The sequence below is a fragment of the Fringilla coelebs genome, assembly GCF_963513975.1.
Source record: "Fringilla coelebs genome assembly, chromosome: 10".
NCBI classification, from domain to species: Eukaryota; Metazoa; Chordata; class Aves; order Passeriformes; family Fringillidae; genus Fringilla; species Fringilla coelebs.
The window spans coordinates 1,641,537-1,663,659 of NC_140036.1; the positions used below are offsets into that span (position 1 = coordinate 1,641,537).

Consider the following 22,123-nt stretch of genomic DNA (forward strand, 5'->3'; position numbering starts at 1 on the left):
TGCCTGCTCTCTGGTCCCACCAGAGCAACCAGATCCACCCTGAGCACTGGATACACCCAAAATACAGCAGGGGAAATAACCTGATGCTGGTACTTAACACAGTGAACAGGGGAAAAGAAAAAAGCTAACTTTTCCCAGGGAACTATCCTACTGCCTATCCTTGAGCAATTCAGGCACTCCTGCAGAGAAGACTCCCGGCTGTTTTGGAACAAGACACATAGAAAGCTTCCTTGAAAAACCTATCTTAATTGATAAATCTTCATAAAATAGATGAATGTGGTTTAGACTTTACAGTTTCACTCTGCCAAGGAAATGCAGCAAGAGAAAGGGAGATTTGACAGTATTAGCTGAGAAATCAAAAGTTTGCTTTTACAGGAAGTCTGAGTCAATACAATGTCACATGAGCTAAATTACAAACGCTATCCTTTACAAAACTAAATACTAAACTATTAAAGCATCCTAAAAATTTATATTTTAACTTTATTAAGGAACAAAATTATTTTTCATAGAGCACTCCTCAATGAAAAAGCAAATATTGCTGTGTTCCAGTTCTTGAACAACAGCAACAAAAAAAGATCCAAGAAACACAAGTAGTTCCAGCTTTTATTGAAGTTATTTGCTCTGCCTTGGCAGACTGTAAAAATTTTCATTTTCTTAAGTACAAATGCAGTAGACGGGCACACTAAAGTCTTTTTGAACCAGGAGAGGTACAGCAGTCTGGAGAGGTGGGGCACCAGGAGGGGATGCAGGGCACCCCAAGCTCTGTTCTGTCAGGAGTGTCAAATACAGAGCTGTGTTTTGTGTCAGGTACATCCAGGCAATGTGTGCATTTGTGATTGCAATATGTGTGGAAACCGACCATGGGACAGTTATAAAGATGAATTCTAATAATAACTGAGGAAAGTAAAGCATGGAAGAAGGCCTTTGAACCTATCCTTTTATAAGTCTTAAATTGATTTACAAGCATTTGAATTAAAGCTTTAAGGATGTTGCTTTTTGACAGGAACTTTCTGCTTGTAGCTAAGCCTTAACGAGTTTTGCAATAATAACCATTTCAAGTATAGTTTTAGAATACTGCTTGTAGTAAGGATCTTTGAAACTATAGCTTTAGAATATATAGAAAGGAAACATGCTTATCTCAGGCCTTAATAAAAGCAGCTTGAGAAAGGAAGATGGACATCAACTCAAGGATTAATAGTTTCGACCAAGGGAAGCTGGACATCACTGTTATGAGATTTATAGTCCTTGCAATCAAAAGGTGGACCCACATCTGGAGAGCTGGACCTCACCAGATGGCATACTCCTTCCTTCTTCTGGAAACTGGACCACCACCACCTGGGATACTCCTTTTGGGATGTACATCCTAAGAAAAACTAAATCACAACAGTGTACAGAATTGTGATGTAAAAATTGGGAATAGAAACTGCTGATGAGTAAAAATTGGGAATAGAGACTGCTGAGGAAGCTTATGAGTTCCCCTATAAACACCTGTAAACCCCAGTTATCAGTGTGCAGCTGGAGGGAAAACTTCCCCCACTGGTAAAGTATGAGCAATACACCCAGCACTGTATTGCTCACACTTTACCATATTAATTAATAAACTGATTGCTGCTTGAATATTGGCCTAGTCAAGCTTCTCATTTATAACAGCAGTAAGGAACCCCATGCTGTTCATGGCTCCTGTCCTGCTGTGGGCTCTCAGCCTCTCCCTGCTGCCTCCTGCCATCCCTCTGCAGCTGGGACCCAACAGGGACAACTCACCTGGGGCCTGCCCAGTGCCATGGAGAGCAAAAGGCACATGTGGAGGAGCTGACTGCACAGCCCTGTTCTGATGGGGAAGGAGTGCTGAGTGCCTCCACACTGCCAGGGCTCTGCTGGCAACACCCCGGATGGATCTCGGGGTATCTCTGGCTGGCTGCCTTGAGGCTGGATAGCACAGTCCTGCTCGGCACAGCCTGCCCAGGCTCCCAGCAGCTCCCTTAGCAAGCTCAGCTCTTAAGAGATTTCAGCTCATTAGTGATGATCAGCTCATTAGGTGATTTCAGCTCTTTAGCTTGCTAAGTGCCTCTGGCAGACGCAGGGAGAGAGAGGAGAAGCGCTGTGTGAGGTTCCACACAGGGGTCCTCTATTAGTCTTCTGCAAAGGTCTCAGGGACAGCATCTTCTAACAAACTGGGCAAAAGTAGCTCTTTATATAGGGTACAGGGGTTTTAGGGTTTGTCCATAGTAAGGGTCAAAAGGAAAGTGACCTTACAGAGAGATAAGCAAGGGTCCAAAGGCAGGGAGAGGGGCTTCTAAGGTCCAGCCAATCATGACTAGGGCTGCTGAATGCCAGGGTGGCCATGCAGGCCCTGTGCCTGCCACAACACATAGCAATGCTTCCCAAACCCAGAGGAACACCAAAGCAGAGCTGTCCAGTGTCAGCTTAGTGCCCAGCTGAGACACCTCCCTCTCAGCTTCACACAGCCCCAGCCTGACTTCACCACGCTGGATCCCTTTACAAGAGGCAAGGATCTGACTTCCAGAACACCCAGCTAAGTCCTTCTGTGCAGGGGGAACAGAGCCAAGCACTGCTGGGATGCCCAGCAGCCTTCCACCCTGCAGAGCAGAGCTCCTTGCTCCAGGCCCTGAAGGACTCTGCCCTGCTTTTGTCTCCTGAGGATTTCCAGGTGGAGGTGACAGTAGGCACATCTCAGTAACCATCAGCTTTGCTTCTCACACTTGAATCCTCTAGAAGGGTGGCAGCAGGTTCATTACAGTGAAACAACTTTACAGCTCTTTGCAAGTTCCTGCTGAGACACTCCTTGTGGTGGTGCACAGCTCAGGATGCCCAGCAAGTCACAACAACTCCTTTCCTCTTCAGGCCACTCAAGGGCACCTGGAGAACTCATCTTCTGCACAAATTATCCCCACCTCTGACTGTACACGCCGCTGCAATGTGAACAGTTAGTTTGCTTTGATTTTTAAGCTGGCAGAGTAGGCTCTGCAAACATGTTTTAGCAGAGCCACAACATTTCAAGATACCTTCTGTTCCCCATGGATACTTTGCAATTCAGCTTAATTATTACTACAACTTCACATGATAGGATTTTGTTTTATTTTATTTGCACAAGCAGTGCCCTAAGAAGGGGTCCCTCTCAAGCATTCTGCCACCAAACCTCTGTGGTGGAGAAGAATCTGCTCTTCCTGGCAAAGTAGGATAGCCCACAAGTGGTTGCTTGTGTGCACTTCTATCTGGCAGTGGTCAGTACAAAGGTACTTTTCCAAAGGTGTTGGAAGCTTGCCACATACACAAAACACAAGGTGTCAGCTATGAGGATGAAAAAAGAAAGGACAAACAAAAAAAAATCCCCCAAACCTAGAAAAATACAAATAAAACAAATTAAACAAATGGCTGTCACCCTGAAACCCAGAACCTGACACAGCTGTAGTGTACAGCACTGGCTGGCATGTTAAGCCCACACAGCAAGCCCTCTGAGGATAAATTAATCCTGTGCAGAGAACAAGTGAGGGACGTGATATCTTCAAGGCAGTCACATTCTGTCCACACGCTCTTAAACTTTATTGCCCAACTATCTCACTGGTCTCAGGTCTTAAACCAGCAAAGTACACAAGATGTGAAAATCCTGCTTCTTTGGGGTCCCAGAAGCTGCTGTCTGCCTAGGGAGCTGCAGCCAACAATCCAGCAATCCTGATTTCCACAGCAGATTTACCCCAAAAATGCTAACAAGTATCCTCACCTCAAACAGCCCGTACCTGTCTCCGACAGCGATACACAGACAAACCATGAGTCTGGACAAAGCTATGAATCTGTTTCTTCCAGGAAATGCACACAGCTTCCCCAGAGTTGTGTCATCAGCTGTACCAATGCCCATCCTCTGCACATTTGTTTCACTGGCTCTTGAAACCACTCACATTTCCCTAACAGCCTGTGGCAATGAACTCTGCAGCTGCACGCAGGGCACAGACAACCCCGCCTCTCTCTGCTTTTCCAGGCTCTGCCCACTTGCTCCAGCTCCTCCTTGCACAACACCTTTTCCACACTTCAGATGCTCTTGGTCAGCCTCCCAGCACCATCAGGGCGTCCCTCGGGGCAGGCACGCCGGCCACCCCGCTGAACACGCTCCCGCCACATGGTCCAGCAGCAACACAACAATGGGGCTGATTTGTTCTCCTTGTGAAACTTCCTTCCTTTATTTTCCCTCCAGACCACTTCTGAGCCCTGATCTCTACACAATCTGCAACGACTTCAGGTTATTCTGCCAGCTGCCCCTGGTGCAGGGCAGGAAGAAATCCACCTGAAAGAGCATTATCTTCCCCTGCTAGCAGAGGCTTCCTTTGCCCCTGTGCTGCCCAGCCACCCAGGATCACCAGAGCCCTCTGCAGCTGCTCAGGGTTCCAGCAGCCCCTCTGGTGACAAAGACAGCCAAGCTCAGAACTCAGCCCTTCCTCCTCCCCTCTGCAGATCCCTTATCAGTATTCCTGAGTGGGGAGCCCAGAAAACCCCTGAGGGCCTTCTGTGATGTTGTGAAACCTGACCTCTTGCTTTCCTACTGCTAGGCAGCCACTAATCCAGGACAGGAACCCTCTCATCCCACGACAGCTTAAGGTGGCTTTTTCTGAGACACCTGGTGAGCAATCTCACCAAAACCTTGAAAATTCAAGGCTTCCCTCTCTCCATGTTCACAACCTTTTGAAAATGACAGAAGAGGAGATGCGTAGATAGATTTGAAATGCGACTCTTCTGCAAACACACGATGAGACTTCTTCATTAGTTCTTACATATTCTACGGGTGTAATTTTAATTACATTTACTGGTCTAAAGCAATGGATCCTTCCACAGCCCCTCAAACATAACCATGGCAAGTAACACCTTTAATTTAATTTAAATCCCCTGGGGATTACAGGATATGCAGGCATCAAATCCACCGGGTCTACCACGCTTCTCCTTGGTCCTGCCATTCATACATCAGCATGATTCAGCTGCAGTTTTCTTCTCTCTGAGAGATGCACAAAAGCTTTTTATTCTGGCAAGTTGTTCCTCAATCTCTTTTTTTAGACAATGTGATAACCATTTCATATTTAAACTCAGAGCATTTACATTTCTTTCCAGATTTCCTTTATTTATGCATATCCATCTGCACCCACAATTACGCCGTGCCTGCCCACAAAGTAGGAAAGCTTTGTCCCCAACTTTTGCTGATGTATTCTTGAATGTTTTTATGCTGCCTTATATGAAGATTTTATATTTAACTACACCTTCCTGTTCTTTTTTTGATACATTCTCAATGTTAACCCTTTCCTCCACCTAAGAGCCACTGTAAAGCATCTCTGAAAAGAGCAGTGGCTGGTACCAGAGGGTGAATGAGTTCACATGTGTGTGGAAAAGAAGAAAGACGTTTAAATAAATGTATGGCTTGAATTCTTCTGTTCAAAATAGCATGCTCAAGGAAACCTAAGATGAGAAAAAAATGCGGATTCAAAAAGTAACCTCAAAACTGTATCTGCTCTTAAAATTCCCTATTCCTGTCCTGAGGAAAAAAAGTATTTATCAAGACCCTTAATAGTAATAAACAAACTATATTCATGCCATTTTGCAGATGAAGAAGCTACACTTTCCACATGCTGGATACACCAGATGAAAGGTGACAAAACACTTTCCAAGCTAAAAGTCTGTCCCTCTGGAGCCAAGTTTAGCCCAGCCTGTTAATTCAACTGTGTATATCATGATTTTGTAAATATATAAGCAGGGAGGGTTTGCTCCTAGCAATTCTTGGTTTCCTTCCAAAATATCACTGTGCTGTGAAAATAAAACATCTGTTGAGCCATACATTTAGGCATTTCCAATGCCACCAAAGAGAACAAAACAGAAAGGGAAGAAGGAGGAAACTTTAAATAGAGATTTGAAGGAAAAAAAAGCGTTTTACATGAGAAACATAGCTAAATTTCAGGTGGCACATTGAGGAGCTATACAGGTCACTTGGAATGAAATAAATAATTCAGTTAGCCCTGCCTTTATTAAAAACTTCTGCATGTGCCAGTGAAAATATGCTGCTGTCACAACTGAAAAAAAATCTTCCCAAGAGAACAGGAGAGGCAGATTCTGGGGGGAGGCACAGGGGTAAATTTAAGCATGTGTTTCATTTCAGTTTTACACGTCAACAAACATTGGGATTTAATATAAGTCAGAAGCCTTTACTTCTGACTGTGTCAGCCCTTTATTCTTGCTCTTTTCTACATGCCATGTTGGTTTTAGATGGTGGCTGTGCCTAGCACTCTGCCTCCCCTTCAGCCCTCATTAAAAGGCAGCAGCTTTTTTATCTATAATAATTACATACTAAGTATTTTACATGGATCTAGTACCTTAACCATGGTATACACATATTCGAGTTTTACCATGAAAGTATTCTAAACAATAACAATAATAATATTTACAAGTTTAAACTGCTTTCTGAGCCACAGGACACCACATAAATGCAGGCTATCAGATTTATCAGCACTTCATCTAATTAAAGGTTTATGTTTTAGTCTTGCTATAGAGGGTGCTTTTAGTGGCTGATAATATGGATTACAGTTATGAAATATACTGAGCCAAATAAAGAGTGAATGTAGTGGACCATGCTTAGCATCCTCTTTGCTGGGTCACTCACCCAGAGGCACAGCATGTTTATGAACTCCGTAACAGGACCAAGCCCTCAGCTGGTGGGACCAGCACTTCTCCCTTACAAAAACCCCCTTCCTACCCCACAGACAGACAGACACTGCTGAATATTCCTTGTTAACAGCAATGGACAGGAAAGAGACCCCATCTGCATGGGGTGTCTGCATGCCCTGAGCCAGCTCTGCTCTCCTGCAGCATGCTCTCACCTGGATGCAGTTGCCAGGAGCCACCACGGCAGCTCAAGACAGAAGCCACTTCCTGATGGGCACATGCCCATGGGGATCTCACTCAGCAAGATACCTGGAGACCCCTCTGAGCAACAAACCTTTTCCATTTCTAAAACTGTCAGTTTCACCTTCAGTTGGAGAAAAGTACATGTATGAACAGCACCAACTCCTGAAAATGTTGCTTTTTCTTCCACACCCAGAGCCCCAGTGTCAGGGCTTTACAAGTGAGGATTTCATCATTAGTCAGCTTTATCACAGCCATTCCCACACTGAGGCCAGCAAAAATCCCCCTACCCTGCCCAGCTTTAAAGACCAGGATGCAGTTGTTCATTTGTGGCTATTTACTTTACATGGAACATTACACTTTCAAATCCTTCCCCCTGCAAGCATGTGCTCCTCTATGACGTTCATCCCTCAAAACGAACAGGGGATGCTTCCGTATTTGAAATTAACAGTGTGTGGCAGGTCAACACCACCACCTCTGCAAATATCACTGTGTGCCAAGACATGAAACTGGTGTTCCGTGGCCCCAGGACAATAAAATTCCCTGTGTGTGCCAGCTGCAGACACAACCCCTGAGGATACACCAGCCCTTTGCTGGTGGGGACAACATCTTTATGACTCAAGGACAATGCAGTAACTCTTTAGGACTTGCTCAAAGAAGACTAATTCAATTTCACCTCACACCTAGTCTTTCACTAGGTGAAATAAACTTGCTCAAGTCTGGATCTACCAATGCTGATTTTCAGTCCAATAACACTACCAAGATTTATTTTTCTCTACATACCTGGAGTTCATTCCTGTTAAGGAAGGCAGGGCTGCCACTCAACAGACAGCAGTGTTCTACCACACTAACTTCACTGGAAGAAAGAAGCAGTGTCAGTTCTCACCACTGACTTCAGAAAGCCCTAGTCAAACTAATCTAGGTTAAGCAAAACACTTCCTGTGTTACATTTAAAATAAATTGGTTTTCACTAAGAAATCTATTTCATAATGCAAAGACACCTACAGCTGTGAAGACTGTTTATCAAAAAGTGTCAAGTGATGAAACAAAGGACCTGAAAGGCAACTAGAGGCAATTAAAAGAGCACTAGAAAGGACACCCACTAGAACCCAGTAAAGGAAATAACTACCAGAGAAATTGTACAAACAACCATGTAACAAGCAGTTCAATTATCTATCCAGCAAAAATCAAAGCAGTTCCTTTCCATGCAAAGAACTTGAGGCAGGGAGGACAAATGGAAACTTCAAAATTAATTATTTTGTCTCTGATAAGAAAGGAGGCAGGAAAAAAAAATGTTTTTCTACAAATCAAAACCACTTGGTTTTAGTCTCCATAACCACAGCAATTGGAAAGCTAAATTGATACCACTTCTACCTCACATCACCATTTCCACTGGTTAAAGTGAGACTGAAACAACCAGAGGAAAGCCAGGTGTAACTCAGCTCCAGTTGCTGAGAAAGCCCAGGTCCAAGCTCAGTGTCAGGCTGCAGCAGAGCAGCCAAGGCAGCAGACACACAGGAATCAGGGTACCCCATGATCCTGGGGGTCATTTGTTATTGAAGCAGCAGCCAGGTTCTCAAAAGTCAGAGTACCTGCAGTAGCAGATGTGAAATACCTTCTGCCAAAGCACATCAAGTCACCTCCTCACACAGGGAGCTCTTGGCATGGCTGAACTTCAGTAGTAGCAGCAAGTGCTGCTCTGTTTTTTAAACACATTTGTCTGGAACATTATTCCCCTGTATCAGCATTTCAAATATATCTACTGTCATTAAGCCCACAAAAATATTGCCAGGGAAGCAGCCTTGCCTAAATATAATTCTATTTTATAAATCATAGGCAATACAAATGCATAGCACAAAACTAAGTGCCTAGACATATTTAAAGACGTTTAAAGAGTTTAAGACACTCCTCCACCCTCAAAGTTTCATGTACCTATTTAGAAGAACAGGAAACATTAATACAACCTTCCTGAGAAAGCAAAGAGATTTCAAATGCAGGCTATTTTCTTCCCTCAGCATCCTCCCAGATGCTTAGGGAAGAAAAGCAGGTTCCACAGTACCTCCTACCCAAACCCAAGAATATGGCCTCCACTTCAGGATCCAGCATGGAGAACACTTTGCAGGTGCCTCTCTGATGTGCAATCCCCACTCTTTGGTGGGATGGAGGACTGGCAAAGCCTAGCACCACCTCCAGCTGTAAGCACCCAAAAAGAGCATGCCACCCATCTGGCAGCTCCATGGTGCACATACATCACAGCCAAAGAACTTCCCTTTTTCTTTCCCACTTACACCCCCTGACAGCATCCCAGGGACAGATCAGTGTTGCTATGGGCATGGCATGAATTGGTCTGAAACACAAGGAGTGTACACAGTTGCTGGAGGGAGGAAAACACCATGCCTGAAAGACATGTAAAGCTTACTGGGGTTCTGAGAGGCCAGGAAGGCAATAAAGGCAACTTTAAAGTCTTTTATCACCTCCTCCCAGTGTTTTTAGCTTGCTTTCTTCACCACTAGAAAACCAGGTGTGAAGCCTGGAAAGCACTACCCAGCTCCTGCTCCCCAACACACCACTCACTTCCTACATCAGCACTTCAGAACCAAGTCTGGCAGCAGAACTTGCAGATGACAAGTGGATGGATCCATCATGGATCTGAGCCACACCCCCACTCCCTGAAGCAGGCAGCTTTCTGCCCTCTGGTATTTAAGACATTTTATGTACGTGGGACTTTGAGAGATCTAGGCAGATAATTCCAACAAAAACAGAAGTTACTCCCTAAAGCAGTAAAGGAGGCACCAGACATTTTTTAATCTCCTCCATTCAATATTGGCTTTTATACTGCCTTTAGTACAACATGTTTCTGCAGTCTCGGAAATAGGCTGTAAGACTTAAAAAAGCTCTGAGCCTCCCAGAGCAATGAAAGGTCCTCATCTTCTCCTACAACCAGCCAGCCCTTTGCTGGAAGGATGGATGTGATATGCAAGGAAGGGAGAAACATGGAGGAATGGGAGGAGGATGTTATTGCTAAGGGCTGGACTCCTGCCCACAAGCACACACAGTTCCTTCTGGCCACCCAGTGCCACCTGGCCACAGAGACACTTCCTCCTTTGTAAAGGGAACCCTTCCTAGACACAGAAGTCAGGCATCTGTCATGCCTGGAATGGATGCACCCCAGTGCAGACAAGGAGGCTGCAGAAATCCAGCAGAGACTTTCCATGAGCTGCCAGCTGGACACCCTGGGGGGACACCATGCCTAACTGCTTTACAGCAAGGGCTGTTGGGTGTTTCCAACAGCAGTGATCTCACTCAGTGCCACGACATCCCACAGTGCTCCGGACTGGGAGAGGATCTGATGCCACCTCTAGCACAAGGCCATTTCTCCTTGCTGCTGAACATCCGACCCAAGCTCAAACTGGAAAAGTACCGGGCTTAAAGTTCACTGAACATTAAACAATTTCATCTGGCTTAGAACAAGTTTCAGGTTAAAAGTTACTCATTAATTTTATTTCAACAAATTTGTCTCCCTTCATTCCAGAACATTGCTAAGAGACAAGTTTTTAGGCACTTTGGATGGGAAGCTCACACGGGAGCTGATCTCAGGTGACCCTGCATCTTCCCTTTCCTTCCTTTTCCTGCCAAAAGGTTCCTGAACAGCAATGTACCTCACTCTCCTCTCCAGAAACTCCCCTCCAAGTTAACAGGATGGGAACTTGGCTGCTACCATACTGTGTTTTAAGCTTGCACAGGTATCTGAAGGTAAAAAGTCCTGGATATCTCGTGCCAAGAGGCACACCATTTTTTTACCCTCCTCATGCTGTCATGCTGTATCCCCTGAGGCTAAACTGGCAGAGAATCCTCAAGTCCTGGGTATGCTGGTAAGAATAACTCCTTATGTGAGAAGAACCACAGCACTTTAATATTAAAGCAAAGGAGAACAGCAGAGCAGCTTAGCAAAATTGTCATAAACTATTTTAGGATTTTTAATTTGCATTTCACTGGTCTTTTTGTGGGTTTTTTGGGGGGATTTTTTTGGGCTTTTTTTTTTGTGGGGGGGCTTTTTTCTAATTATTTTTGAAGAATCAGGCCAATTCAGCTAAAGTGGTTCTGTGCCACTGAAACATGTACTCTCTCTTGGATTTGTAATGAATACATGTACTTACATATATAGCCTCCTCTATTTTTGAGTTAAAAATAATGCATTCATAATACAGTGACATTTCAGAAATAAAAGCTTTTTCATAAGCTGTCCAACACACATATAGGCCAGAGTTGTGTGTTGTCAAGGGAAATTACTTTCACATGGCATTACCTCTGAATTTTTCTTCCTCACTCCAAAGTAACAAATATAGAAATCACTGATTTAAATGCATCAGCCTGATGAATATTTTCTGAAGTCTGTTAGAACAGCAATTTAAGGGTATTTTCCCCAAAGTACAAGGCTAAAAATTGTAAGCCAGCCCTAGTTTCTAGGTTCTTTATCTTGTCTGGATCTCTGTACAGCATTATCTGGAGGCATCTCAAACAGGGGAAGCCCCAGTGCTTGCAGCAAACCTCCCATGCCATTTTTGAGATCTTCCCCTAAGGCCCCTCACATCCACACAGCATCCACAGCATCCCCTTCCAGCATCCACACAGCACAAGGGGATGCCCTAATTTCTGTGGCCTTTTCCCACAGTGCAGCCAGAGGCTGCCTTCCTGCCTTGGTGAGATCCTACCACCAGCTCTCTCTCCACCCTCCACTAACCTTCCTTCTTGGAAGTCCTTCCCTTTGCTTCAGTTTTAGTCAGCTTTCCCCCCACCTCTCCCAGATCCACTGCTCTGGGCTCATAGCCTCTGCTCACCAATGCATTTCAGAGCTTGTGCACAAGTCCCACAAAATGGTTCAAGTGCAAAGCACTTGAGATGAGATGAGAGTTGCCTGCCACAGCACAGACCTCAGAGAGAGGATAAGCCATGGGTACACAGAAACAGAGTGAGCACCAGTGTGGAGAGAGATTACAGAGCCACACACACCAACACCCAGCTCCTGACAGAGCTTCCCAAAACTGATAGCACTGGTGGGACTCCTCTAAAGCACACATGAAACTGCAGTCAAACCAAGCAGATGGGTTCACACTGCCCTTCAGCACGAGTGGAATTAACTGAGCTGTTAATCTTACACAATACCACTCCATGTGCATCATCCCATTATCCTGAAGGGAAACTATTTCAGTACATGGCCAAAGGCTTTGTTGCTGGTGTCTACTTGCTGGGACACCCACTTTGGAAAGCCACTCCTAAAGGGGGACACAGCACACCAAAGCACATCCCATCCTCCCCTCTGTCTCAACAGGCAGGCTCTGCCCCTTTCTAAAGCAGGAGGGGGTCAGAGGCTCCCACACAGCCACAGGGAGCACTGTGGCATGAAGGGGGGTATGTGCCTATTTTTGGCTTTACTTCCCTATTTCAAAGGAAAGTCCCTTTTCCACTTCAGATATTAACATATAAAACAATGTCACTGCTGAGAAGAGGCTGGACAGAGATAGAGATATTACAGACCAAATATATCACTTTGCTGGCTTTTTCAAATATCCATCTCCTCCGGCAGCCTTGCCATCTTGCAAGCCACGCCTAACCAGGCCTCCCTAGTCTGAAACCAGACTTAGTAACAGAGGTCTGGGTTTGACTGTTTGACAAGGAAGACTGAGCATTTCAAAAGGGGCTCAAGACTTTGTTCTGGCACAAACAGAGGGTGAGTCTTCAGTGCTACCAATGCTCATTAAGAGAAGGAATATCTCCACACAAGAAGTGTATCTGAGCTTGAAAAGTCAGCTTGGCCTTGGGTTTCAGCTGTCCCAAAGGCAGGCACCCAATCAAGGCCAGCAGTCCCAGTCCCTGCTCCCTGTCTGTGCCCTGCACATACAGCTGGATGTGCCCTGTGCTGCCAGGGGGTCAGAGAGGATTGCTCCCATGTCCACATGAGATCCAGCCACCTCACCACACCTGGCATCACACCCCAAGTCACATCTTTGTCCAGTGAGCAGACTTCCACAGAGGAACAAGGAAGAAAACCAGACCTAAAGAACTCTTTGTTTCTGTACAATAACCAAAACCAGTTTTGCAGTGGAGGATTGGCTGACCTGCTTCTTTAATCCTTTATTCTCCACCCAAATCCTACCTAACCAGAAATCAAGCTGTCTCCAGCACAGTTTTCTTCTTTCCCCATTAAAAGAACAGCTGCCAGAGATACCCAAGGCAAAGGACTATGCTTTTTCTTTTCTACTCACCTACCTCCAGCAGAGCATTCCCACTCCTGCTAATGCTCCCCAGGCTCCACACTGCTCTGTCTTGACCTCTGTGCAGATTTTGGCTGCTCTCTGCCCTCTTTGGGATTAAAAGACCAACAGGCCCTAGGCAAGCAGGCTGCTGGAACTCCACCACCCTTGCCCAAGTGTTACAGTTTGCAATGCTAAAGGTAACACAACACTGGGAGAGAAGAGTGTTGCTCAGCCAGAAAGTAAGAAAGGGTGGTGCATTTTCCATATTGAAGATCAGGTTTTAAGTGGAGGAGAGGGCATTAGCATGTTTCCAGAAGAGGAGTAAGGAGCAACAGCTGGCACTCTTGATGTCAGCAAGTTAAATATTTAGAGAAGCAGCTATACAATGAGGTCCTCCCAAACCTTCTTCAGACACGAAAAGAGCCATAAACCCAATACTTACATTTGCAGATACTTCTAGCAAGTTAGCTTTTCCATGCACGAGAGAAAAAGGGAGCAACAGCATCAGCAACAGTCGCTGCAATGGCTCACACGATGCTCATCATCCTCGAGGCCAATAGCCAAAGGACTGCAGTGCTGTGATAAGGGGCAGGCCAGTGGGGAAGAGTGATAGCAAAAGTATTGGCACCACCAACAGCAGCACTTCAGGCATGATCAGCAGAGGTCAGCTGTGTAAGTAGGCAGCTAATTACTCCAACCTAGAGCCAAAGGCAATGCCTCCAAAGGGTTTCTAGGGAAAGCTTTACCAAAATGAGCCCTAGTACACATCTCATTCATTTTATGCAAGTCAGAATAAACACTGGATATCAGACTCTTATCTCTGGCACACAACAAATACATGGCCAATAAATGTCATAATTTTGCTTTCAAAGAGAAATATAGTATAGTTTCTAAGGGAGTATCAGGGAACCCTCCCTGTTTTCTTTACTGTCCTTCCAGATAGTAACACGAGATACCCCAGTGCAGACAGCCATGCCTCAACGTACATGGCCTTGTCATACTGACAGCAGCCCTGCTCTTGCTGCAGACATGTGGAAGTGATAAAAGGGGCAGGGAATAAAAGATTAAGAGCCATGGTCATCACCTTCATCTCCAGGTTCCTTTGCTATCCACAGAGGTTCCTGTCAATCCCTTCCAGGCAGCAGCAGATTTCCAAGTAAGAGCTGTAGGAGATGCCACCACAGGCATCACATCTGGGCTCTCCATGCAATTCTTCATGCTCCCATGTCCCTTTTAATTGAGTTCTCTAGCCTAGGAAAGAAATGGGTGAAGATGTTAGACAGCCACATGAGACGGATCAGAAACCACTGGACAGGAGACCACAATCACCAGCCAAGCCCACACAGCAAATCAGCAGCACAGAAACACCCAGAGCATGCAGATAGTGCTGTGTCCACACAGCGTGTCCTGGAAAAGGCCAACAGTCGAGCTGCTGACACCTTGAAACATTACTTGAGTAAAACACCACACAGAGCCTTGTTTTGAAGGCAAAATCTTCTGGAGAACACATGCTGGCTGCAGAACTCACCAGAGTCTAATGCCAGAAGCCAGGGTGAGCTGGTAATGCTGATATCAGGGCAAAAAACCTCACCCTTAATGCTGGAGCTACAGGTCCCTAAGGGGATCTTAAGAATGCAGCCTGTACAAAACCATGTGCAAAGCCCTTCAAGAATTCCTCTCCCACTGAACCATCCGTAGCAAAACCTACTGCCTACTCTGACACAACAGAGCAGGGATGTACTGTAATTACCTGGTGACCCCTGCTGAAAACACCAAAGAGCCTTAACAGAGTTTATATCCCTAACCTCTCCCCTACTTCTGAAAGAAACTCTGTGTAACTGCAGCACATGTCCTAAAATCCTCTTAACTAAGATATTAATCACAAGACTGTTTAGCAAGCAAGAGCACACGGTCCACTTGATGAAACACTGCCTCCCATAATTATCCTGCCCTGGGCATGTTTCCAGTGTATGTGCATGGCCTGGCATATGCTCCACTTCAAGTCCAGCAGCTCAGCTTTCTGCTCTCAGTAGGGACCCCAAGCACTCATAGCTCAGTAAGAGGTCCCAATATGTCCATATCCCAAATTACTGCCAGCTGCAACCATCCAAGGGACCCCAGCCCACAGCAGCATAGCACAGCAGGGGAAGCAAAGCAGTGGGGAAAAAAGTAAGCTTGGGCTTTACATATTTTGTGTGATGAAGAAAAGGAGGAAGATGGGGGAAAAGAGAGGTAAAAAGCAAGAAAGGAGGAATACATTAAAAAGAGGAGTGCTGCCCATGCAAACAGACATTGGCACACAATGCCTCACCTCAAGCACTGAGGTCCCACCAGCACAGGCTGGTGAAGTTTCCTGCCAGGTGAGAGAGAGTGAAGCTAGAATGATACTTGAGGGTCAGGTCAAAAGGGAAAAACCAGGAACAGCTACCTGAAAAATAACATTCTTGGTGTCTGCCAGCCTGCAGCAGTACCTCAGCATAGCTGCATCTCTGAGAAGCACTTCACCGAGCAAGGGGTCAGCCATCACAGCAAGAGAAGGAATTTGCACAGGCAGACCCCCAGGACAGCTGAAAGGCAGCCCAGGAAGGCTGGATGAGTCACGGTGAGCCAGAGCCCCAGCACTTTCACATGCCAGGCTAGGAAGTCCCCAGCCTGCAAGCTCAGCAGGATCCCCTTGCTGCAGGCTGTGTTCACACCAGCCTTTGTGGCCTGCAGAAAGGGTGCATTTAAGTGAGAAAAATGATGCAAAGGGGAGATAAAAGGGATGGAGAGAAGCACAGACAATTGAACAAGGCCACTGGTTGTCCAGCCAGGCAGCAGTTCTTCAGGGGCAGCAGTTTTAAAAACATACAACAATCCACCCCTGGATACCTGCTCCCTGCTGAAGTCTTGCCTTTATAGATGACTGAAAAGTGAGACCAGAGATGCTACCAGAGGCAATGCAAATTCTGCTGTGGCAGAGCCTGGGCAGCCACAGAGCTGTAAGAGGAAGCACAGCAGCTAGGCTGTGGCCAAGGGAGCTTCCCAGCCATCCACCCACTCCTTCCTGCTAACAGGGCAAAATGCTCAAAAATATTCACCAGCATCTCTGGGAGGCAAAAGGATCAAGGGGACATGTGCCCCTGAGCAAAGCAGGACAGCAAGAGTGCCAGCTCAGGAGCACCTCTGAGAGCCCAGCACCTTCAGATGTGCACAGAGCCTGTGCTGGGTGCTGAGAGCCACCAGCTGCAGGGAGGGCAGTGTCCCTTGGCAGAGCTTGAATTCTCAGCTAGTTCTGAAAGCCATGAACACAAGAGTGGATCACACCTCCTTGCCTTCTGGTCAAAGCAGAATTTGAGGAATTCATCAACACAACATTTCTACACTGCAAGTTTAACCATCAGGAATACAAGCAGATAATTACTGAAAGAGGCAAAAGCTTGCAGGATGACAAGGTTAAGTAGGGGCCTAAAATTACCCCCAGATTCATAACAATGTAAAACTCTTCATTAATTTATCATTAATTCTTCTTCCCTCCTAAGACATAGGATCGATATGGAAAGATGCTGCAGAGTGCTATAAATTAACTACCAGCCCAGAGTTTGTCTGCCTGAAGGGATTTAATATACTCTAGTAACATCCAAGCTCAATGTGACAGGACTGTGCTCAGCCAGTAATCACCAGACTGTGGCACCAGGAAGAGGGGGAGGCAAGAGCCTCCTCTGTCATTCAGCATCCCTCCCACTGGCAGTCAGAGACTTATGACTTATCTTTTTTCCTATGAGTGAGGAATTATTTCTCCTTCCCACCTTCCCAGCTACAGCTTAACCAATAGCCTGATGGATGCTTTGGCAGAGGAAAACATCCTGCTGTCTGTCGTCTTGTAAAAGAAATGGTATTTGTTTACTGCTTCGTTGTTAATGCTGATTCATCCCAAAGCTAGAAATCTTGCCACCACAACTCTTGCAGAATGCAATAAGCAAAGCCCTGCCTGTCAGGTTAATCACAGTTAAATGGAAAATCATTAAAGCCTCTGCAGAGCAGAGCACCAGCCAGGAATGCCCCCAGGTCCCAAAGCACAGAGGCTCAGATGGATGCTGGGGGGGCACAGACACTGCCTGGGGAGCAGGGACATGAACAATGCCACCACTGGCAGGGACAGCAGTACCCTCTGGTCACATCAGTCAGGTGAGAAGATGTAAGGAACAAAGAAGCCAGAATGGAGCAGGTCTACCAGACACAGGGGTGTGGGATGTGAAACCCAGACAACATCACAGACCAGAGGTGGAATGGGATGCTGAAGAGCTTCAGACCAGGACTGGTCCACAAAGACCACTAAGGCAAGGACTGGAAGGCAGGCTGGGAACAAGCCTGAAGAGAAGCACTGACTGGAGCAAATAAATACCTGCTCTTGAGCCACTGACAGAGCCCATGGCTCCTTCCCCTGGTCGCTGGTGTCAACCAGCCAACAAATCCTGTCTGCACAGCCTAGCCTCTCCACCGAGGCTCCACAGGGAGGACAATGTTTCATTGTCCATGTTTCATCCCCATGCCTGGGGATGATTCAGGCAGGATAAGCCTGTGTGGTGGACAGCCCAGCTCCCTCCTCTCTCCATAAAATACACAAAAAAGGCCTAATCCTGCCCCTCATTTTGTCACAGCATACTCCTCTCACACAGCAGAAGCACTCAGTGAATGACAGCGCTGAAATAATGTTCTAACTGGGTGGGGTTTTTTCCAGCAGATTTTTTTTAAGGTGCAGCGAATAAGGAACAAAATCCAGACAAAGTCTCAGGAAAGGCAAACCAAAGTTAACACAAAAGTGATTCCTGCCATGCTTCTCTTACAGCTGCTATGAAATCAAACAAACCTTAAAATAAACTTCTCACATCCTTAGTTGCCAGACTCTGGCAGAAGGACAGACCCATGATCAGCTCTGCACATGGGCTGAGCTCTCAGCCACAGAACTGCATGACATGGACATCAGAAATTAAGAGGAGAGAATTCCTGGCAGCTTCCCCAAAGAGCACCCAGAATTGGCTGAGTACCCTGTGCGTGCCTCAGCTCCCCATTTACAGAGCTGCTTTCCCACAAACACACCATGAACTGCAGCTGCTCAGACATTTATGAGCAGCACCACGGAGGAGCCTATTGGAAAACTCATGTTTCTGTTCTCAGGGCAGAGCTTAAGCACACAACTAAAGCACAACCTCAGAGCTGCAAAAAGGAAAATGAAAACCCCACCTAACAACTATAAATACAGATCAATGATGCACAGTGAGCAAGGCAGCATCAAGCCAAGCAGCAGCTGTGGAACCACGCAATCAGAACCTGTAGTGCACAGAGGTCAGATTTGGGCTGGATAACTTAGAAACTGTCCTTCCTCTTGAGAGCCTGGCTTTGCAACCCCTTCTGTATTTCCAGAGAAAACACAGAAGTCCTTCCACTTTCATTAAAGACCTATTCTCTTTTATTAAAGCAAGTTCTAGGACAAGTCAAGGGCTACTGCAGACCACTGGCAGTTAATTCTGTAAGTTGGCAGCTTGTGCCTAAACAGAAATATGATCATCATCTCAGAGGAATTGGCTCTGTGCAAATACTGTAACTTCAGCAGCACCACAGAAGAGCAGGAAATCCCAAACCATCCCTTCTGCAGAAGAGAGGCTTGGGAACCAAGAACACAGAGAGCAGCAAAGGCACTCGGGCAGTGCCTTAGTCAGGGATCTGAGACTGATGTGATCACTGCTGCCAGACCTCAACCTCTGCTACCCAGAACAGGGGTAGGAATGGAAAATCCAGTTACTGATTGCTAGGCTGGCCACAGGCCTGGGGAAACACAGACCCAATTACCAGGACATTACTGGGATACCTGAGAGAGGAAATCCCTTGCTGCTGGACCTTGCTCCCAGGAACAGAGAAACTCACCTGCTGCAAGGCAAGCTGAAGCAGGACTTGGTCTCCTGCACTCCTCCAGGGTAAGATGCAGCAAAGGGACACTGCCAAGCCCCACAGCCACAGCTCAAGCAGGAGCCATGCCATGGCCATGGAGAAAGATGACCTGTGCAAGTTATGGCTGAGCAAACCTCTCACCCAGCCACAGCCTCATCCCAGCAATGCCCCCAGCAGGATCCTTTTCCCACACCTACCATCTTTCTCACTGCTTTCCCCAGGTACTGCAGCACCAGTATTTCCATTTCAAGCCCACCTTGCTGAAGATGAACTGAACTTCCTTGAGCCTTTAACCCAAACCAGAGACAAAGAATCTCTTTCGCCAACGAGCAACACCAACTTAGCTTCCTCACAGGCCTTTTTTAAGGGGGTAGTTTTTGCAGCTCATCTGCTCTGAACCATTACACCTACTTTTTGACACAAACACACAGCTAATAGTCTCCTGGTAACTGGCTATAAAAAAATTCACTAGAACTACTGATAACACCAACAGCTAAATTCAGTTTTGTGAAAAAGAATACGTGCAACTACAGAGAAAAGAGGCAGAATGCATTTGGACATTTGGAGAGTGGGTAGGGGTTTTCACAGTGGTATTTTTGGTTTTGGTTTGGGATTTTTTTTTCACAAGAGTTTGTTTTTGTGAAACCTAAGTGAAAAAGCCAAGGATATGGGAGGGCTAAAAGATGCTCAAGAACCAGAGAGACTGAAAGCTGTCTAAGAGGCTGCTTAGGAATCCGGCAGGAGCTGAAGAGGGCTACAAGGAGCAATACCAGAAGGAAGAGAAGGCTTCCAGGAGCATGTGGCTAGCCAGGAATTTGGCCACAGGAAATGCTCCAAAACAACTTCAAGACTGTAAGACACAGCATTAAAACAGTCCTCTGGGGCAATCTCAGAGAAGGGGAGGCAGGATATGATCACCTTCTCACACAGCCCAAGTTCTTCAGAAAAACAGCCAGTGCTGGAAAAAGCAAGCCGCAAACAGCCTGTGGTTACTGAAACCCGGACGGGTGGGCTTAGGGCAGCCACGGTGGTCCACACTCTCCAAAATTCACCAATACCATCCCGCAGTCTCCAGCACCAGCTGGCCAAGAACAGCACAAGCACTCAGGGCAATGTGGGGGGCTGGCAACACACTCACAGCTGCTCCCCCCACTTACAGGGAGCCCTGGGTAGCGTTTAACCACACCCCACATTTGCTTTCCTCCAAATCAGGGAGTTGCAGCAACCAGGGGAAATCCACGTGGGTAGAATGCGGGAAGGAAGAGCAGAGATGTTCTGACAGCTGAGCTCGATGAGCTCAGCCCCGATCCGCTCCCGGCCGAGGGGCTGAGAGCGGCTCTGGCACACGGGCAGCCGGAGCAGGGCTGAGCCGGGACAAGCTGGGACACACAGGGGGACAGAGCCGGGCCCTTCCCGCCCCGCAGCCTCCCCACTGAGCAGGGTGTTTCTGTCCTCGGTTCCCACCCCACGTGCGGCAGGACACGACCTCCACGCCTGAGAACACCTCACAGATGTGAAGCTCTGGCAGCAGCAGGACAATGTTTACATGCACAATTAAGCATCTGCAGCATCACCTGCAGGGTTTGACTCGCCGTCCTCGCCCAGCGTAAAACCTCAGCCCAGAGGTCTCGAAAGAACAGCAGGGAGGGGAAAAAGGCATTTCTGCAATACCTTAAATAAGCGAGGCTTCCGGAGTGTTGTCTGCACGAAGACAGATGGGAAAAATCAAGCCAAATTAGTGCCAGAAATTAATTTTAAAAGTAGGAGTTAATATGCATTGCTGACCTTGGTATACTCCCACATCTGTAGCCATGGCAAGCTTAAATTTCCTTCATTTCCATTCACTTCCAGCATGAACTAAACTGATTTTAATTAAGAGGGTCCAGGCTGAAACTTAGCACCATTTCTGACATCAAATTTTCTAACCATTCCTTAATTAACCTCTCTGAATTCTTCTCCTTAGATTGCAAGCATATGATTTTCTGTCTAATTAAACAATTCATCCATGAATATCTAATAAATAGTTACCCAACTGCATTCCCCGAATAATTAGGGAAACTTCTTAACCTTGGAACAACATGTAGTTCATATGAATGAGAGAGGTCTTTTGCAAAGTGATTTACAAAGTGATAAGTTTTCAAAATTGAGAGTGGAAAGGGAGAGGGGAGCGATATAACACTTGAAAATTAATTTGACTGTTACCCCAGGTGCAGACTTTCAGGGGTTCACCTCAATTTTTAAAAACACACTTCCAACCACATTTGAAATTGCTGAGCCACATCCACAGAACCTAAAATAATTGCCACTCCACACCCACACTATGTTATAAAAAAATAAAACAGAAGATACAAGTAACAACTGCTCTGAAAATCAAAAGACAAACCTGCAGAAAGTTACATGGCACCCACAGGGTTCCTCCACCTTTGTGCTCTGCTCAGCCCTGTGTGGTAAAGCAGCACCTGGAGCCACTGCCAGCTCCAAGCTCCATCACCTTTAGATGCTATTCAATCCACAGGCAGCTGCTCAGTCCAGGGAGTCAAGACAGCTGTTCTTTAAACAAGCATTAAATTAAATTTGAAGAGCCTAAAACTTGCCAGTGATCCCTCACTTTGTCCCATTAGCAGAAAGTCTGACTGACCCATCACACAAGGCATGCCAGCCACTGCTCTTCCTTCCTGTCTGACTGGGGACTCCCCTGTCTAAAAATACCCTTTCATGTCACAGGCTCAAGCAACACTTATTTCTATCAATTCCATTTTTGCCTTTGGGAATCCCCCCATCCAACTGCAACCTGCCCCTGCAGCATTTGTTGGAAGCAAGTCATAACACATCGCTTCCCGGGGAGGAGGTTTCCCTCCACAATGGGTTCTGTTCAGAAAGGTGCAAGGCAGCTCCCCAGGCAGCCACAGACTACACAAAATAAATGTTATCAAGCTCTGGAATGAATTTGTTAACCAGTCACTCTGATGATCTTCCCAAGAAAGCAACACTCTCATGGACATAAGCATTTGTGGAAAGTGGATTGCAAGATTGCAAGAATGGCTTTTAAT

The 22,123-nt window shown here is 46.3% G+C and overlaps 1 protein-coding gene across 3 annotated transcripts in view; it reads right to left on the minus strand.

Annotated features, from left to right (window-relative positions):
- The window catches only part of ST6GAL1 (ST6 beta-galactoside alpha-2,6-sialyltransferase 1), a 44,372-nt gene that overhangs the window by 15,734 nt on the left and 6,515 nt on the right, over nucleotides 1-22,123 (minus strand). For 2 of the 3 annotated variants that reach the window (XM_084212566.1, XM_084212567.1), the window contains exon 2: nucleotides 14,230-14,396. The gene's annotated coding sequence lies outside the window, so the exon portion shown is untranslated. Of the gene's footprint in view, nucleotides 1-13,587; nucleotides 13,667-14,229; nucleotides 14,397-22,123 lie in introns of those variants that run through there. The other variant, XM_084212568.1, reaches the window with a different exon arrangement.